The following is an 18,443-nucleotide window of genomic DNA, read 5'->3' on the forward strand; positions in this document are numbered from 1 at the left end:
TTCTTCTTCTTCTTCTTCTTCTTCTTCTTCTTCTTCTTCTTCTTCTTTGACAGGGTCTTGCTCTGTCACCTAGGCTGGACTGCAGTGGTGCAATCTCAGCTCACTGCAACCTCTGCCTCCCGGGTTCAAACTATTCTCCTGCCTCAGCTTCCCAAGTAGCTGGGATTACAGGTGTGTGCCACCACACCTGGCTAATTTTGTACTTTTTTTTTTAGTAGAGACAGGGTTTCACCATGTTGGCCAGGCTGGTCTTGAACTGCTGATCTCAAGTGATCCACCCACCTTGGCCTCCCAAAGTGCTGGGATTACAGGCATGAGCCACCACACCCAGCCTCAGGGTCTCTTCATTTCTTAAGTCTGCAAGTCACAATGTGGCCATCTAAATGTACAGAGAGTGAGGAGGAACAGAACCTACTGACTCACTATCTGAATACTTAGATGGCCATATTGTGACTTGCAAGCTTAAGAAACGAAGAGACCCAAAATAATCTCACATTGGCCAAATTGACTGCATGATTTTCTCCCCATAGGCCGAGAGAAGCATCTCAGAATCCTCAAGAAACAACAAAACATGTTCATATTTTCAAAAATCTTCTTCTAATATCTCAAACTGGTATTTAAAAACAGGGTAAAGGGCTTTTCTACTTTTAAAATGTTCCAGCATTGTAATACAACTGGAAGAGTCCCAGCCAAAAAGGCTTGACATTTGACTATCTGGGCAGCGATAGAGCATGCACTCAAAATGAAAAGAGGATGACATGATGCTTAAACTATGCTTCAAAACCCACCCCCACAACAAAATGAAGGGGGGGAGCGGAGGAGCTTGGATGATGTAAGAACAAGTATCTCAAGGGTATGTGAAGAAATTAAAAGTGAGCAATAGCCAGTAGCTTCCTGTTGGCCAGCCTATTTTAGCTCAGGAAAATAAAAGGCATTGCTAACTAATTTTGGTCCCCTTCACAAGTGGAAAAATATTCAGAAGAAGATGAAGATACAGCAGTGACCCAAGCAGATACAATCCCTGCCCCGTGGAGCTTAAAATTCTGAGAATACTAAATAGGTGTCTTCTTGGCCAGATAATTCATTTCTATTTTCAGTTCCATGAATGTCCACCATATTATGAGCACTGAACAGAGAGGAGGATATTCATAAAGTTAATGAGCTTTTAGTTTCACAGCTGCTTACTTTCACAGGCCCTTCCAAGGTTCTGTATGTGCTTCGCAGGAATTTAAGGTGTAGCTGGATGCATGGAGAGCCACACCAACCAGCGGGTCAGTCTCTACATTCTGGGTCCATGTGGAAGGCTGGTAGGTTGAATGTACTCTCTCAATTTTTGCTGGCCTCCAGTGACACCCTGCAACATGTGGAGCCTCCCCAGGTATCTGAAATCCAACTTTGGCGCCAAGGAGAAGGTTTGGAATGAGATGCTCCACCATTCTCTGCTCAGGGTTCTCCAGACAAAGGCCCCACCACCAGCTTCTCAAGCCCTGTCTTTTCCACTCAGGACAACAAATGGGATGCTGAGACAATGGCCAAAGGGTCAGCTGGAGCCCTGCCCAGTAACATCAAAGGTCTGGAGTCTCTGACGGCTTTTCTTAGGGCATGAAGCACCTCTGGAACAAGAGATTTCTTCAGCTGTGGCATAACCTATAGTTCTCAAGCTGAAAGATTATTTTCTAAGCCATTAATAACAAAAAACGTATTTCTATCTGCCACGCCAGAAGGAAAACAAAATTATCTTTCTATTCTCTTTACACAAAATACCATTATAAAGTTCTGGCTATCTGAGGAGCGGTCAAAGAGGATAAAGTCAAAAAAGTAGGGAAAAGAAGTGTTATATAGGTGGGTCAAACAGTGAAGTTATAATAGTAACAATAATTCTTAATACTAATGGTAATGATGCTATTTTTCTGGATGCTTTTTAAAGTTTGTAATTTGTTATGGTTTCTTCTCTTATTCTAAGTAGATATTTAGTCTTGGGCTTAATTTCATATTCTTTTTCATAAAGAGGGCTCCATATTTTATAAGCTTTGCAATAACCTGGATCTACCCTTGACCGAGTTCCTTTTCTTGAAGAGTGGGGCAGGAATCACTAAAATCACAAGAAACCAATTCTTACAACTTTTCTTTGCTCCATTAAATCCTTACCCTCTCCTACTTGATCTTGAATCTATTATAAAAGCTTAGAAGATTCAAATGCCAATAAGGAGTGTTCAAAATATCTAAATCCATAAGACTTGCCCAACCTGATCTCATTGAAAAAGCAAAGCAGTAACTCTGTCTTCCTAATTTGGAAGAAGACAGGTTTGTCTGGATCAGTTTTTGGAAGGGAATTACTTTAGAAATGCTGATCTCCAAAAAAAAAAAAATAATAAAAAATAAAAAAAAAAAATAGAAGAGCATATCATTTCATTTGTATATTTCTTTTGAAATTAGTTATTAATATAGAGGCAGTCACTTTTGAACGTCTTGTACCATATCCCAACCCGTATTTTCCATCTATTCAGGAGGGAATAGCAAGGCTGAGAGCCAGCAAAGGGCAAAGAAATGACTGCCCATTTTGTTGCAACACCAAAAAACTCTTGATTTATCAGTGCATTTGGCATACTCTTTTTCAGTGGGGTGGGGAGGTGGTGATGGGCTGGTGGAAATAAAGACTTGTAAATTTTATAAATGCAAGTCCTCTAAAGTAGGCCAATTGGTCAGCTGCAAACTTGGCAGCATCGTGAAGCATGTGTGCTGGGCAGCTTCGGAACACGATGTTCTGTTTCACTTCTGAGAGCAGGGGAAAATGGAATAAGGGCTCAACCCAGGACAGAGAGCGAGAGAGAGCTCAGCAGGGACATGCGAAAGGGCCCAAAGACAAAGGAAACACTGAAGAATAAAAGCCCAACATCATTAGACTGCTGACCACAACACTGAAAAAAGAGAGAGAGAAAGAATGTAAAAGCATCTGAGAGAGGTGCTATGGTTCTGATGCTTGCTGAAGCTAAGTTCTGGAAAATTCAGAGCAGTTGTGTGATTGATGATTAAAAGTAATAACTCAGTGTTTTATGTAAGAGTAATGATGAAATTTCGTAAAAGTTCTTGGAAATAATGCTAAATTTTATTGAGTCTATAAACCTTGAACCATAAAAAAAGTGTGGCATAAAGGAAAAAAAAAGTTTCAAACACAGACTCTTATAGCTCACATTTAAAACAAACTTGCTAGGGCTTTTTTTTTTTCCCACCTAAATTTACATTTCATATTGTTTTAATAAATATTTGGCTACTAAATAATAATATATAATTTATAAAAATAACAAAGTATTTGGCATATTTGAGTAGTCACCCTTCTCAGATATTTTCAAATGATTTATGAGTAAATAAACTAAAAAAGTGCAAAAAATATGGACTTGCATTAACAGTTCAACAAAAGCAGGTGTTAATAGTAAATTACACTTTAATTCATAAAACATTTTGTTTAATGGTACCAACTGCTCATATCTTGAGATTTGTTTTTTCTTTTAATTAAGTGATTTTGAATTATGTCATGGTGACATTCTATTAGAATCATTTATAACTGACAGCATGTAATGAATAACCTCACATATATTTGTCTTCAAATATCTGGTGTTATCATAAACTTGAAAGGACAGAGATCAAGCAAGTGATAATTGCTTAATTCCGTATGTACACTGTCATTTAAACATATTAACTTGAAAATAAATTCTTAAGGCATATCTCCATCTTGATTTATTGCACAGAAGTTCAAGTATAAATGCAAAAGTGGTTATTACGTAGTGGCACCTCTTCTTCCTCCATGTATATGCCAAAAGAGAAAGACAAAAGAAAAAAAAAAGCCACCTATTTATTAGTGTAAAAAAGAGACTATGGTGGCCAAAAGACTCAGCTGGTCTTTGTAAAGGAGTTTATAGCTTTCAGCTGAACTCTCTAAGTGAGAATTCTCATTCCCAGCTGCTGGCTCCCTGGGAGCTCTTGGTGGCCTCTGACCTCATTTCCATGGAGACAGAGGTGGGAAGGGTAAAAAATAAGTTAAGGGGGAAACTTTTCTTAAGGCAGTATTTTCAAATCCGCACTTCTCCAATACTGATAACTGTCCAAGTTAAAAGTGGCCACACATCACTATTGAAATCACTTTCAGTTTTTCAAGGGTGAATGGCCAAAAATCAGGTATTTGATTGTAAATATGCATTTGCAGAAATAAAAGAAAATACTTGCCCTATTTGATACTGTTTAATTGAAGCTCTAAATGAAGGCAAAATGGCTGCTAACATTCAACAATGGAGAGAGAATTCTAGCATGTTTCGGGGTCTGGTTTGTGGCCGAGTGCTGTGAATGGTGTATGTCAGAGTTCTGCAGACCTCTGTACCTGTGGGGGTTGATGCTCCCTTAAACATCAGAAAAGTGGGATCTTTGTTAGGAGAACTTGAAAAGGGATGATTCTCCTCACATATCAATTATTCCATCCCCTTGCCTATCAGCCTTTGTTCCTGACCATTTAACTGAAGCTAATAAAAGTTATCACGACACTACAATTACTGCTATACCTGGCTACCAACAGCCTTTTTTTTTTTTTTTTTAGTTATTACTGCATTCCCGCTACTGTATGATGTGTTTTCTCACTTTACTGTAGTCTCTTAAAAAAACCCTTTTTATCTGGGAACAATTCAAATATACACAAAAGCGGAGAAAATCAAGTGTTGAGCCCCATGTACCCATCACTTTCTCATGGCAATCATCAATTCATGATCACTTCTGTTTTATTCATACCTCCACGCATTGTTACCTTTACTTTATTTTTTGAAGCAAATCTTATATATTTTTATCCATGAATATTTTAGTTTGTATGTATAGAATATAGGACTCATTAAAACTAAACACAATAGGCTGGACACAGTGGCTGCAGCCTGTTAACATCAGCATTTTGGAAGGCCGAGGCAGGCGGATCCTTTGAGCCCAGGAGTTAGAGCAATGTGGCAGAACTCCATCTCTACCAAAAGAAAAAAAAAAGCCAGGATGTGCTGGCACCTGCCTGTAGTCCCAGTTACTCGGGAGGCTGAAGTGGGAGAATTGCTTGAGCCCAGGAGGCAGAGGTTGCCGTGAGCGTAGAGATTACACCACTGCACCCTGGCCTGGGCAACAGAGTGAGACTCTGTCTCTAAAAAATAAAAATAAACTCAGTATGATTATCACACCTAAAAAATCAAGAATTTCCTAATATCAACAAATATCAAGTTAGTGAGTCTGCTTTCTGAATTAGTATTGTTGTTGTTATATTACTATTATTCACATTTTACAAATACAAAAACTGAGGGAAAGGTAAGTTTAAAATCCTGCACAATATCTCACAGAAGATATGGAGGCAAGCCTGGGTTAAAATCCAGATACAGGCCAGGCACGGTGGCTCATGCCTGTAATTCCAACACTTTGGGAGGCCAAGGCGGGAGGATCACAAGGTCAGGAGTTCAAGACCAGCCTGGCCAATATGGTGAAACCCCGTCTCTACTAAAAATACAAAACTTAGCCGAGCGTGGTGGTAGGCTCCTGTAGTCCCAGCTACGCAGGAGGCTGAGGCAGGAGAATCACTTGAACCCGGGAGGCAGAGATTGCAGTCATCTGAGATCGTACCACTGCACTCCAGCCTGGGCTACAGAGCGAGACTTCGTGTTAAAAAAAAAAAAAAAAAAAATCCAGATATAGCTGAATACAAAGCCTGTGTTTAGTTGGGTAAGTAAGCTCCCAAAGTCACAAGGGTAACAGTCATAAAATAACGATAGCTAACTTTTTTTGTTCTTAGGATGACTAAACTTTGTTCTAACTCCTTGTTTTAACTCATTTGATTTTCACTATAACCCTTTGAGGTAGGCGCTGTTATTCCCATTTTACAGATGAGGAAATGAAGGAACACAGGAGTTAGGCAACAGCTAGCAAGCGGTGCCTCCAGTCAGGGGCACATTCAGTCACTTTATTCACTGGCTTTTCTTCTCATATATCTTCATAGCTATGAATCTATGCACCTAAATATCTACTTATTTGAACAGATAATATATTCTCATGGCTCAAAACTCAAGAGGTTCAAAATGGTACACATGGAAAAATCTGTGTTACCTCTGTCCCAGCCATCCAGTTTCTATCCCCAGAGGCATCAATATTTTCAGTTTCCTGGGTATCCTTTTGTAGATATCTTATGCACATACAGGTAAATTCATATCCTTCTCCTCCTTTTTTTTTTTTTTTCGATGCAGAATCTTGCTTTGTAATCCTGGCTGGAGTGCAGTGGCACAATCTCAGCTCACTGCAACCTCTGCCTTCCAGGTTCAAGCGATTTTCCTGCCTCAGCCTCCCAAGTAGCTGAGATTACTGGCACTCACCATCACGCCTGGCTAATTTTGTATTTTTAGTAGAGATGGGGTTTCACCAGGGCAACAGCCAGGGCAACAGAGCGAGACCCTATAATGACTTTTAAAAAAAGGAGTCTTTAACTCCTGACCTCAAGCAATCCACCTGCCTTGGCCTCCCAAAGTGCTGGATTGCAGGCGTGAGCCACCACTCCCAGCGTCCTCCTATTTTTACATGGAAGGCAGCATACTAGACAAAGGTTCTGCATTTACGGTTTTTCACTTAGCATATTTTGGAACTTCATCACTCTCTCTTACACAGACTCCATGCTACTCCAACCTGCCCATTCATGTTGGCAAGCAAACCTAGGTCTGAGTTTCTAAGTCTTTAAATTTTAACTGCCATGTAAATATTTAATGTTGTATTGGAACTTCCACGTTTTCCCAGCTCAGACTTTGAGCCTGCCTAAGCCTCTTTAAAATCAATTCATTCTGCTATCATTGCTTCCAACAATGGCCTGAAACTGACTCTAAAAGCAAAGCACATTGACTCATGTTCCCTGAGATCCTAGCAAAGTTTTATCTAAAAATAATCCAACCTTAGGCTGGGCGCGGTGGCTCACGCGTGTAATCCCAACACTTTGGGAGGCCGACGTGGGTGGATCACGAGGTCAGGAGATCAAGACCATCCTGGCTAACATGGTGAAAAACCGTGTCTACTAAAAATACAAAAAATTAGCCGGGCATGGTGGTCGCGGGCGCCTGTAGTCCCAGCTACTCCGGAGGCTGAGGCAGGAGAATGGTGAACCCGGGAGGCGGAGCTTGCAGTGAGCCGAGATCGCGCCACTGCACTCCAGCCTGGGCGACACAGCAAGACTCCCTCTCAAAACAACAACAACAACAACAACAAAACAAAACAAAAAAAGAAATCATGTGTCAGGAGAAATGCCATTTAACATTAAAACATCATAAGCTTCTTATACTCTGCAGACTAGGAGTATTAATTAAATTTAGACTTTTGAAAATTAAATATGCAGGTTAAAATTTTTAGGGTAACCACAAAAACTACAGTGGAAAAAATGGAATGAAGAAAAACTAAATCTGAAACAACCCAAATAAGTAAAAACGGGGAAAAGCAAAACAAAACAAAAAAATCGACCGGGCGTGGTGACTGATGCCTATAATCCCAGCACTGTGGGAGGTTGAGGCGGGTGATCACCTGAGGTCAGGAGTTCGAGAGCAGCCTGGCCAATACGGTGAAAGCCTTTCTCTATTAAAAATACAAAAATTAGCCGAGCATAGTGGCACATGCCTGTAGTCCCAGCTCCTCGGGAGGCTGAGGTAGGAGAATCACTTGAACCCAGGAGGCAGAGGTTGCAGTGAGCCGAGATCATGCCACTGCACTCCAGCCTGGGTGACAGAGCAAGACTCTGTCTCAAAAAAAAAAAAAAAAAAGAAAAGAAAAGAAAAGAAAGAAAGAAAAAGAAAAATTGGAGTATATAGATGTGAAAGTGAGATGGCAGAAATGAATTAAAAGGTAGGTGGACTAAAATTCGCAATTATGATACTATCAGATTGAACTTTTTTAAAAGGTAATTTACTATTTTACAAATGCCACATTCAGCCAAAACTTAAGAGCAGAGAAAGATTTAAAGTCAAAAGATGGAAAACTAGACAATAAGGAGATATCCAAAGAAAGTTAGCAAGACTATTTTAGTATCAAAGTACACTTTAAGCCTGAAAGCCTTTACCAAATATACTGAAATAGTTTTAATTGATCAGGAAGATATGACCACTCTAATTCATACAGTGCAATAATATGGCTTCAGAATATATAAAATAAATATGAAAAGAGCTACAAGGAGAAACTGACATGACAAATCCATTGTCACACTAGATCTGCAGTTCTCAAACTTCAGGGAGCATTCGAATAACTTTGATGGCTTGTTAAAACACAGATTGCAGCCAGGTGCGGTGGCTTTGAGAGGCTGAGGTGGGCAGATCACTTGAGATCAGGAGTTTGAGACCAGCTTGGCCAACATGGTTAAGCCCTGTCTCTACTACAAATACAAAAAATAGCTAGATGTGGTAGTTCATGCCTGTAATCCCAGCTATTCAGGAGGCTGAGGCAGGAGAATTGCTTGAACCTTTGGGGCAGAGGTTGCAGTGAGCCAAGATAGTGCCCTGCACTCCAGCCGGGGTAACAGAGCAAGACTCCATCTCAAAGAAAAGCAAAAACCAAAAGAAGAAAAAAACAAAAAACACAGATTACTGGGTCCTACCCTGAGAGTTATGAGTTTTTGATTCTGTAGGTTGAGTGGGGCCTGAGAATTCACATTCCCAGAATGTTCCCCCCTTGAGAACCAGTACTGCACAGAAGTCCTGCACATATGCACCAAGAAAGTTTATAGTATAGTATAGGAAGTATATATAAGAAAGTTTATAGAAGCATTGACCATCACAGAAAAGTATTGACAACAACCCATAATGGCAATCAACAACAGAAACAATAAATAACTCATAGTATATTAAGACAAGTGGACCTTATATAGTAATGACAAAGAATGAACTACAGCTTCATGCATCACTATAGCTAATTATCACAATGTTTGAGCAAAAGAAGAAAATTTGAGAAAAATAAAGTTCCAGGGAAAACAAATTAAAACATTGTTTAGGGAATATCTAGTTATGATAAAACCATAAAGAAAAGCAAGAAAAGGAGTAACCCAAGATAGGATAGCAATTTTCTCTGTAGGGTGGGGTGAGAAGATGCAGTCATGAAGAGTAATGTTCTATTTCTTAAGCTAGGAGGTGAGTTATTGGATGTTTGTTTTATTCTAAGTTGTAAGGATAAATGATGCATACTTTTTGTATCTAAGGTAGATCTCTCAAAAACACTAAAAGGTAATGAAACCAGATCATATATAGGAAGCAGCAATCACTTCCAATTGAAAAGGGCAAAAGTAGGTTCCACAGGGAATTGGGTTTTGAGTTATTATCAAAAATTTGATAGGCAAAGCTCTGGAGGGAGAAGGGGAGAAAGAAATTTTTTTAACTTTGGCCAAATGGCATAATCAAATCACAAGAAGTAGACCAGTCTGTCCAGAAAGAATTGTTCATATGGGACATGTCATTTTTTTTTTTTTTTTTTTTTGAGACAGAGTTTGGCTCTGTTGCCCGGGCTGGAGTGTAATGGCTCGATCTCGACTCACTGCAACCTCCGTCTTCCGGGTTCAAGCAATTCTCCTGTCTCAGCCTTCTGAGTAGCTGGGATTATAGGTGCCCGCCACCACACCTGGCTAATTTTTATATTTTTAATAGAGATGGGGTTTCATTATGTTGGCCAGGCTGGTCTTGAACTCCTGACTTCATAATCTGCCCCGTCTTGGCCTCCCCAAGTGCTGGGATTATAGGTGTGAGCCACAGTCCCTGGCCCAAATTCTTAATTCAATTAACCATATATGAATTTTGAGAAGATAGGACACATTGCAGATACATTCTTACGGGAGGAGGTCAAAGAAAGTCTGATGTGTGGCTGCTGTCTGTCCCTGCACAGAAAAAATTCAAATAGTATATACAGTTTACCACAAACTTTTAGGCAAAAACCTGGTTATGTAGTCAGATCCATCTATGCGAAAAGTAAAACATCTTTGACTTACTTATTTATAATTTTTATTAGGTAATTTGAGGTAATATATGCGTGCATTTTTAACTTGATCACTCTATAAGGCCTATAAGGAAAAAGAATTAATCTTGTCTAAACCTGCCCATTCTTGAGTTCCACTACCTAGAGGAACTACTTTCAACTTTCAGGCTCTTCTGATTTTAAATTCCATTTTTGAAGAAACATACCTATATTGCTACTTCTTGATTTAGACATGATTAGATTAGAATTAAATTTAGAATTAGAATTACAATATATTAGAATCTATTAGATTAGGATTTAGTTCTTTCATAACTACGATCCCTAGACTTTACTGCACACAATTACTTCTTCATCTTTATGTTCCCAACATAAATCTTTCACAATTTTTGGCCAAATCAGAGTACAGTATTTGCATTATTTTGATCATGTAAGTATTGTTCTCAGTTAAGCCATGTGGTACCCTGTGAACATATTTTTTTCCTTGTATAACTTCTAAATTGTACAGGGGTTAATTGCTTCTTTTGTACTTATAATTTTCTGTTTACATAGCAATAAGTTATCCCCAAATTTTCCATTCAAGTGTCTAACATGCCCCTCAATATTGTCCAATTTAAATGGTAATTTCTATGTTCCAGTTTTCCCCACTTGAAGACATCCCGCTTGAGGAACTCCATCTTCTTATTACAATCTGTCTTACTGAAGACTTGTTATCCCTGGACTTCCTTGACTATCATCCTAGAAATTCTCATCACTTCTTTCTTCCGTGGGATACCATCTTCCTTGTTTCTCCTGTGTGCTTAGGGTGGGGCTTGTCATATGGTAGGCCTTTCTGTACACAAGGCCCATCTGGTTCTTTGTGGAATCCCGAAAGCCAGTTATCTTTAAGATTTATCTCTTGGGCTTATCAGCTTTCTCAGACAGAATCATTCAGTTGCCTGATGGTAGGGGTGTGCATAAAGACTGGCAGCCAGCGTTTTGGAAAGGCCTTGGGGAGGGGGTGGATTTACTCTTCAGTATGCAGATGTTTCCTTAATCACTCTGTTTTCAATAAAGAGCCTTACTTTCACCTTCAAATGTTCCAGGGTTCTAAAAAATTGCCCTCTCCAGTCTAAATGGATGAAGGTTGAAAGTCCTATCATCAGATCATAAAACTACCAAGATTGTAAAAGAGGTCAATCAGTTAGGTTTTATAGTCAACAAATATTTATTGAGTGCCTAATTTGAACAAGGCATTGTGTTAGAAATTGAGAGAATGCATACTTCCTTACCAAATGCCTTGGAACTGGGATTTATTCTTTGAGACAAAAAAAAAAAAAAAAGAATCAAGTTTTCTTTCTTTCTTTTTTTTTTTTTTTATTATACTTTAAGTTCTAGGGTACATGTGCATAACGTGCAGGTTTGTTACATGTGTATACCTGTGCCATGTTGGTGTGCTGCACCCATCAACTCGTCAGCACCCATCAATTCATCATTTATATCAGGTATAACTCCCCAATGCAATCCCTCCCCCCTCCCCCCTCCCCATGATAGGCCCCAGTGTGTAATGTTCCCCTTCCCGAGTCCAAGTGATCTCATTGTTCAGTTCCCACCTATGAGTGAGAACATGCGGTGTTTGGTTTTCTCTTCTTGTGATAAGAATCAAGTTTTCTACAAATCCCAGAAAGTAGTGCTCACACACAAGGTTTTGAAACTCATTACTCCAAGAGGGTCTAGGCCAAATGTGGAAACGGTTTCAAAAAATATATAGGAAAGTACCTAGTTGTCAGCTCCATCAAGACCAACTAAAATGTTGTAGAAATATTTCTAATCTCTGAGACTCTTGAAAAAGAGAGCAAATAGGTCTTTCAACAATTTCTTTTCTTTTTTTTTTTTTTTTTGAGACTGAGTCTCGCTCTGTTACCCAGGCTGAAGTGCAGTGGTGTGATCTCAGCTCACTGCCACCTCTGCCTCCTGAGTTCAAGTGATTCTCCTGCCTCAGCCTCCCGAATATAGCTGGGATTACAGGCACCCACCACCACACCTGGCTAATTTTTGTATTTTTACAAAAATTATGTTGGCCAGGCTGGTCTCGAACTCCTGACCTCAAGTGGTCCACCTGCCTCAGCTTTCCAAGTGCTGGGATTACAGGCATGAGCCACTGTGCCCAGTAGTCTTTCGACAGTTTTGATTGGTAGTGAGAGGTCTGTTCCTGGAATGTTACGTGCAGTTCCTAGAATATACTAAATTCTACCTTGAAGAAGTGTATCTACTATTGTGCAAGTCTGTCAGCAGATATTTTCTATATCATTCAAGTTAAGTGTGGAGCAAAATGATCTTTATACACCAGCAATTCTCAAAGTGTAGTCTTTGGGCCTCTGGGGATCCCCAAGGTCAAAACTAGCTCTTATAGTAATACTAAGACGTCATTTGCCTTAGTATTATTAATATTAGTATTATTAATAAAAGCTTGTCTCATTGTGTTGATATTTACATCAATGGTGTTTGTGCTTTAGTGTAAACCATAACAGCAGCATAAAACTATGCCAGCAGATACTGTATTCTTCACACAAGGCTCTTGCAGAAAAAAAAAAAAAACCCAACAGTTTCACTGTTTCACTTAAGAATGTCTTTGAGTGCTGACTTCAGCAGCACATATACTAAAATTAAAATAATACAGAGAAAATTAGCACAGCCCCTATGCAAGGATGACATACACATCTGTGAAACCTTCTATATTTTTAAAAAAGAATGTCTTTGAAACAGCATTAAAAAAACTTCTTAAATCTCAACCATTATGTACACTTTAAAAATATTCTGTGTGACAAAATGGGAACTGCACAGAAAACGCCGCGTGCTGTAGCTGCATGCTGAAGTATGACGGTCGGTGTGAGGAGAAGTGCATGTTTAATTGTACGAGATATAAGCTGAAGAGCCATTTTTCACAATACACATTTTTTTTTTTACTTGAAAGAACAACTGACAGACAAATTATAGTTATTCCTACTTGAGTATTTGTCAGACATTTTCTCAAAAATTAATGAAGTGAGTCTGTCACTTCAAGGAAAACAACCAGCGGTATTTGTTGCCAGTGATAACATTTAAGCTTTCAAGTGAAAATTAGAATATCAGAAAATTCATATTCACCACTGTGGGTTTGACAACATCCTAATACTTAAGGCTTTGCTGATGAGATTGGTGATGTTAACAATTGTGATTTGGAAAAAAAAAAAAAAAATGTTTTTAGAGAAGGGGTCTCACTATATTGCCCAGGCTGGACTAGAACTCCTGGGCTCAAGAAATTCTCCCACATAAGCATCCCAAGTAGCAGGGACTACAGGTGAGCCTGACTGTGTCCAGCTAACAATTGTAATGTTTTAAAATATTAAAATAATAATAATAATAACATTGATAATAAAACATGTCAAATTTGGGAAGAACAAGGTAACTCAGTGAACCAGTATTTTCCAAATGATCAATGCATGGGTGAAAGATCCATTCGAAGTGAAAGATAGAAGAATTTTAATCTGACAAGCAACATTTAAGAAACTACTACTTGGTGATTTTGGAGTAATATGAAAGAAAAACATCCACAACTATTTGAAAAGGTTGTTAAAATACTCCTCCATTTTCTAACTATACATATATCAGCAGAATGAAAGAAGTGGTAGACATGAGAATCCAGCTGTCTTCTATTAAGCCAGACATTAAGGTTTTTATTTATTTATTTTTAAATTTTACTTTAAGTTCTGGGATACATGTGCTGAATGTGCAGTGTGCCATGGTGATTTGCTGCACCTATCAACCTGTCATCTAGGTTTTAAGCCCCACATGCATTAGGTATTTGTCCTAATGCTCTCCCTGCCCTTTCCTTCGATCCCTGACAGACCTCAGTGTGTGATGTTCCCCTCCCTGTGTCCATGTGTTCTCATTGTTCAACTCCCACTTGTGAGTGGGAACATGCCGTGTTTGGTTTTCTGTTCCTGTGTTAGTTTGCTGAGGATGATGGTTTCCAGCTTCATCCATGTCCCTACAAAGGACATGAACTCTTTCTTTTTCATGACTGCATAGTATTCCATGGTGTATATGTGCCACATTTCCTTTACCCAGTCTATCACTGATGGGCATTTGGGTTAGTTCCAAGTCTTTGCTGTTGTGAATAGTGCTGCAATAAACATACAGGTGCAGGCAGACATCAAGGTTTTTGCAATGATGTAACAATGCTATGTTTGTCACTATTAAAAAAAATATAGTTAATTTTAATCAAATATGCAGTGATTCCCAATTTTGGATGATATTGCCCAACCTCCCCTCCTGGGACGCTGGGCAATATTCGAAGACATTTTTGGTTGTCACATTGGGTGGAGGTGGCAGGAAAGGTGCTGCTGGCATCTAGTGTGTAGGGGCCAGGGATGCTACTGAACATCCTATAATGTACAGAACAGCTCCCACAACAAAAAGCTATCCAGCACAAAACATCAATAGTGCAGAGGTTGAGAAATCCTAGACTAAATTATAGAAGAGAGATACGAAAGCTGTCTATCAAAACGAAACAATGAAGCCAAATCACCTAAATGTATGTATCCAAAATGCTGCATTTTTAGATCAAGATGCATACAGATTAGAGTAAGATACTAGGTTTAAGTCATGAAAACTGTTTTTTGATTCACCAGAGAGAATAGTCTGTAATTTTTTTTTGCGGGGGTGGGGGTGGGTACTGAGTCTTGCTCTGTCACCCCGGCTGGAGTGCAGTGATGCGATCTGAGTTCACCGCAATCTCTGCCTCCTGGGTTCAAGCGATTCTCCTGCTTCAGCCTCCTGAGTAGCTGGGACTACAGGCACGTGTCAACACACCCTGCTGATTTGTGTATTTTTAGTAGAGACAAGGTTTCACCATGTTGGCCAGGCTGGTCTCAATCTCCTGACCTCAGGTGATCCACCTGCCTTGGCCTCCCAAAGTGATGGGATTACAGGTGTGAGCCACTGCGACTGACCTCACTCTGTATTTTTCTTTCTTTCTGTTTTTTTGAGATGGAGTCTAGCACCGTCACCCAGGCTGGAGTGCAGTGGTTGCGATCTCGGCTCACTGCAAGCTCTGCCTCCCAAGTTCACACCATTCTCTTGCCTCAGCCTTCCAAGTAGCAAGGACTACAGGCGCCCGCCACCATGCCTGGCTAATGTTTTATATTTTTAATAGAGACAGGGTTTCACCGTGTTAGTCAGGATAGTCTTGATCTTCTGACCTTGTGATCTCTCCACCTCAGCCTCCCAAAGTGCTGGGATTACAGGCGTGAACCACTGTGCCCGGCCCTCAGTCTGTAATTTTCTACAGGAAAATATAGGGCTAATTTTTAAGCTCTGGTTTATCATTCAAACTAATAGTGTTTTAGAAATTGATTCTATCTCATGTTCAACATATAACTCATGTGTGGTATTGTAATCGGTATTTGTATTTCTGAATACATAGCAAATGTGAGGCCAGCGAATGTGAGCATGAACTAAAAGACACAGTAGTTATAGCACTCTGTACTCTGGGCTTTGACTTAAGACATCTTCTAAGGTTCCCCAAGTATCCATAAAATACAAGACTTAAAGCATTAGTAAGATGTCATGTTTTTGAAAAATAGAATAGTACTAGAGAATGAAGCTAGTTAATGATTGTTGGACAAATTAATGACATCATTTTGGTAAGAGAGGATTTATATAACTCCTAAAATCTCACCGTAGGTGGGATCATTATATCGTCAACTAGTCATATCTACGTGTGGTTTAATTATATCTTCCCAACTATTACTGCTCATCCCGCAGTATGTTGAAGTCCTAACCCCAATACTTATGAATGTGACTTTATTTAAAAATTGGGTCTTTGTAGATGTAATCAAGTTAAAATGAAGTCCTACTGGATTAAGATGGGCCCTAAACCAATCACAGGTGTATTTATAAGGACTGACAGATTTGGAGACACACACATAAAGGGAAGAAGGCCACATAAAGTCAGAAGCAGAGACTGGAGTGAAATAGCTACCAGCCAAGAATGCCCAGCATTTCTAGGAGCTGCCAGCAACTAGGAAGTGGCAGGGAAGGATTGTTTCCTAGAACCTTCAGAGGGATCATGGCCCTGCCAATTTTGGACTAATAGAACTGTAATGCAATACATTTCTGTTGTTTTAAGCCACCGAGTTCATGGTATTTTGTTACAGCAGCCCTAGAAAATTAATAAGCCTACCAGTCTATACCAAAGCCTCCTCTTCAAACCTTTTGCAGCTGGTTTAATGGTCTTGGGCTGACAGAGTCCAGTGATGGGGCACTCACTATCTAACAGAACAGGCAGATTCATTGCTGGCTGGTTTTAAAAGTTACAGAGTTCTTCCTTATAATGAAGACACAGACATGTCTGCTTGGTTGTTTACATTGTTTGTTATCTATTTATTTGGTTAGTTAGAGACGGAGTCTCTCTCGGTTGCCAGACTGGAGTGCAGTGGTGCGATCTCGGTTCACTGCAAACTCCGCCTCCCTGGTTCGAGGGATTCTCCTGCCTCAGCCTCCCGAGTAGCTGGGATTACAGGCGCGCACCACCATGTCTGGCTAATTTTTGTATTTTTAGTAGAGATGTGGTTTCACCATGTTGGCCAGAATGGTCTCGATCTCCTGACCTCATGATCTACCCGCCTCGGCCTCCCAAAGTGCTGGGATTACAGGCATGAGCCACCACGCCTGGCCACATTTTAAAATTTTTATGAACAGTCTAGAATTCTGTCATCTATAATACATACCACGATATACTTTGGCAAATGACTCACTGAAAATTCATCTTGTTCAAAGACAGGAACTGAAATCCCAAAAGGTCAAATCAAGGCTCTGGTTACTAACCATCTACAAAGTGAGCAGGTAGCTCAACTGGGTGAAGTCTCCCCTTGAGCTCAAAGGAAAAATTGTGGCTACCACGAATGAGAATGGGTGGCATCACCTCAAATCATTCACATTCAGTTTTAAAGAAGTTTGCAGAGAGAATTAGGCCCACAGGTTGGGGGCCCAGTTTATAAAAAGGATAAGCAACTTTTAAGCTTTACAAATTTGGTAGCCAAAATAGGATTAGAATTGAGTTCCATATGAAAGAAAACCTCCGGTGGTTCTGTGACTCAACGCAGAGTGCCTTCTCTGAGCACAGCATTGGAATAACCATCATTTAATCCATTGTATACTGTCCCTTGTGACGGGAGCTCTTAATAAGGTGTTTAATAAAAGCTCACAAATTAGTTTACTCCCATGCCATTGTATCCTTCTTTCACGGCAATTGAATTTCTATTTATAATAAATTCACTCAGTATTCACGTGGGCGATGCATATACTTCAAAATGTTCAGCTGTAATTTGGATCTAATTAGTTGACACTTTGAGTATTGCCAAAAGTTTTTTTTTCAGGAGTGAATTGGCTGTTTCAACAACAAATTCTCAAAAACATCTGTAGAATAAAACCAACTAACGAAAGTATTTATGTTACAGTTTTTCCCTGTGACATAAGGGGACATTCCATTTTATGTGCTTTGCATTTATTGCAAGAGCTTGGGCCACAAGATCCTCTGTGAGATGGGCTTTCCTCATCATCATCGTGTCTTGTTTCTCTTTTCTTTGTTCCCTTAAATTTACAAGGTGCTTTAGATGGAAAATTCAATAGCCTGATGGAACACTTTGTTTTGCATCTCGACCTCTCATTATCTTTAGACTTGGCCCTCCATATCCACAAATTTAAAGGATTTTGACCAACAGTGGGTTGAAACATTCAAGAAAAAAAATACAACAGTAAAATTGCAAACAAAAAACCAATACAGTGTAACAACTATTTACATAGCAGTTTATACTGTATTAGATATTATAAGTTATCTAGAGATGACTTAAAGTATAAGAGAGGATGTGGATAGGTTTGATGCAAACACTATGCCAATTTGTATCACAGACTTGAGCATCCCAGATTTTGGTATCTGAGAGGATCCTGGAACTAATCCAGTTCCCTGGATACCGAGGGCCAACTTTAGTTAATAATGAAAAGCAAGGATGACAGTCACACAGGAAATCACTTTGAATGTGGAAGAATGCTGACAACAGAGCAGGTTTTGATTGATTATAATGAAAGTGTTGAAGGTGATGATGATGAAAATAACAGCAGCCAACAATGATGGCACTTACTATGCTCCAGTAATGGAACTAGATATGTTATCTCATCTGACCCTCTTAACAACTCTGTGAAGTAGGTATGTATTATCCGCATCTTGAAGATGGGAAAACTGGGACTTTGGAAGGTTAAGCTACTTCCTCAAGGTCTCAGAGCTAGTAAGTTGAGGGCCACCATTGAAAGCCTGTTCTATCTACCTTGCAGAGTCCACGCCCTTAATCATTATATGACATGGACTTAACTGTTTTACGAAACAACATATGGGTGTGTAGTAAAATTCATATTTCTACTGTGTATACTAGTGTGTATAT

At 39.5% G+C, this 18,443-nt stretch overlaps 1 non-coding gene across 1 annotated transcript; it reads left to right on the forward strand.

Annotated features, from left to right (window-relative positions):
* Positions 1-12,599: 12,599 nt before the first annotated feature.
* LOC111539963 lies at positions 12,600-12,706 on the forward strand. Its single transcript, XR_002730853.2, has one exon. It is a non-coding gene; the product is annotated as a U6 spliceosomal RNA (small nuclear RNA).
* The last annotated feature ends 5,737 nt before the right edge of the window (positions 12,707-18,443 follow it).

Source organism: Piliocolobus tephrosceles, chromosome 4, assembly GCF_002776525.5.
Source record: "Piliocolobus tephrosceles isolate RC106 chromosome 4, ASM277652v3, whole genome shotgun sequence".
In the NCBI taxonomy this organism is placed as follows: Eukaryota; Metazoa; Chordata; class Mammalia; order Primates; family Cercopithecidae; genus Piliocolobus; species Piliocolobus tephrosceles.